We start from the raw sequence: 2,792 nt of genomic DNA on the forward strand, positions 1-2,792 counted from the left end.
GTAGGTCAGGCTTACATTTACAATTGCGGATAACAGTACATCATTGTTCCTCTGTTGACAGTATAAACACCCATTTTTGTTTTTTCCTCTACATTTTTGGAACATTTACGCCTGAGTGTGGGGTCTGGCCTGACTCCGGGTGTTTATACTTTACCGCCCAGATCCACAGCTATCATGGACAATGAGGGTATAACTAATACAGAGGGAGCCCCCACCTTGTTTGCACTTAGATCCGTGGAAGAGAGGGATTTGAATGCCAAGGATTGCTATAAAATTTTCTCAACCAATAAGAGGAATTACAATCTAATAACACTCTTTGAGGAGTTGGAATTCTTGCTTCTGAAGGAAGACAAACTATTTTGGGATATCAATACCCTAAACAAATATCAGGAGCTGGGAATCATACCGAGGGGATTAAGACTAAACAAGTATCCGACCTTCCTAACGGATGATAAAACCTTCATAGAATTGTGGAACAGTAAACTATCGGAATGTTCCTTCCAACTGATGAAAATAATCTGTGACTATAAACAGAAGGAATTAGAGGACACAGCTAATAAAATTAAGGAGATACAAAAGGAGCTTAACACCCGAAGTGAGGATGTGAACTTTCTTAAGTTTAATGATACGCTACAACGGGTAGTGGCAGAGGCGAAAGCTCTACTTCTCCAAATAAAGCATAACAAGTACCTACGGGACCAACAGGACTACGACCAGAACAGGGTCTATATTTGGAACAAAAGGGATAGATCACTCCTGAGAAGGGAACAGAACAAGAATACCTTTCATCCTAACCAGCAACGTGGTGGTCGCAGACACAGAGGAAACAGAGGAAGGAGGGTCAATTTTTATGAGAGTGAGGGTGAATCAGAGGGTTCAGGATCAGGGTCAGGAGGTGAGGAACATCCACCTGTTCAGAGCACTAGACCCAAGGAAACCCTCTCCATCCTCAAAGCACCAACTCAACAGTTTTTCTCCCAGACCAATTATAGAGAAGAACCTCCTAGTGACACGGGGTTAAGAGTGGACAATCGTGCTCGAGATCAAACACAGCTGGAACAGGTTTTTTCCATACCCCAAAAAACACCAGAAGGGGGGGGAGGAGGAAACCAAAGCACGAGCCAAGGCGCAGACCATCAATACAAGGAACAGCGGAGATACCCACAGAGAAGGGGCAGAGGAAGGGGGAACTACAGGTTCTGAATGTCATCAACCTTTCCAGCTATACCCTGGATGCTCATGAACTTGAAGTTCTCAGCCTTGGATTAACTTTTGTGCCTACAGCTGACTTTGATTTGTTCAGGACACTGCTTAACGTCAATAAGTTGATACGTGACCTGACCCTTAAGAAACTCTTTAAGATGCATCCCAGAAGAGGAGATGCTGATGAGAGTCACGATGCCATTCATCTTGGAGTAGACTCCAGGCCCTCAGGTAACCTTAGGGACAACTCTCTAAATTTCCAGGAATTTTGTGACATTGGAACATTGGAATCTCTCTCAGAAGGTGGGGATAATTATACCACTGCCAACATTGGATTACCTTCGTTTAAGGAAAAATCTAACTTTTATCCTATCCAATGTAGAGGCAGCCTTCTGGAGAAATTCCAAAATAGAATAGAGGAGGACCTCACTCGCCTGTATTACAAATCGGTGAGAGGAGAACAGGGTAACATGACTAGGAAACAAAAACTTGCATTGGAAAAGCTTAGTAAGAATGAAGGGATTATAATTAGGGCCGCTGATAAGGGTGGCACTATAGTCTTGCAGAATAGAGAGGATTTCATTTTTGAGGCCATGAGACAACTCACCAGCACGGATGATTATGTGGTGCTGCCAGGTGACCCCACTAGAGCGTACCGGTCACAATTGGCCTCCCTTGTAGATGATGGGGTGGAAGGTGGGTTTATTGACCCTGACACTAAGGAATACCTTCTCGTTTCTAACCCTACAATTGCTACTTTTAACCATCTACCAAAGGTTCATAAATCTTTGGTGGATGTACGGGGGAGACCAATTGTGAACGGTATCGGGTCATTACTTGAACACCTGTCGGAATGGCTCGATGATATTTTGCAACCACTGGTGAGTACTCTATGGAGTCACCTGGCGGACACTAAACATGTTCTTAACCTGTTGAGTCAACTAACTTGGGAGACCAACTACAGATGGCTCACTGTAGATGTTAAATCCTTGTACACTTCCATCCGCCATGACAAGGGGGTGGAAGCTGTACGTTTCTTTCTGAACAGGCACTTTGGTAGCAAACCCAGGTTTGTGGAGTTTGTAGTGGAAGTAACTCGGTTCCTCCTCACTCACAATTATTTTGAGTTCATGGGACAATTCTATCTCCAGAGACGTGGGACAGCCATGGGAGCAAAGTTTGCCCCGTCCTATGCTAACATCTTCATGGGATGGTGGGAACTGTCCCACGTCTTTGGGGAACGAAACCCCTTTAGAGCTAACATCATATGGTACGGCAGGTACATTGATGACCTGCTATTTGTCTGGGGAGGAACCGACTCTCAACTTGAAGAATTCGTGGCTGGTCTGGATAATAATGATTGTGGGCTAAGTTTTACTTCTGAAGTACAGGATAAATGTGTCAACTTTCTGGACATCACACTGGAGGGTGTACAGGGCCAGGGCATCAGCACGGAGGTTTTTCGAAAACCCATAGCTGGGAATTCATTGTTACACGCCTCGAGCTGTCACCCCAAAAGAGTGTTTAGGGGTGTGGCTAAGAGCCAGTTCATCCGCCTCAAGAGAAATTGTACGTCATGCATTGCATAC

The sequence above is a fragment of the Bombina bombina genome, chromosome 4 (assembly GCF_027579735.1).
Source record: "Bombina bombina isolate aBomBom1 chromosome 4, aBomBom1.pri, whole genome shotgun sequence".
NCBI classification, from domain to species: Eukaryota; Metazoa; Chordata; class Amphibia; order Anura; family Bombinatoridae; genus Bombina; species Bombina bombina.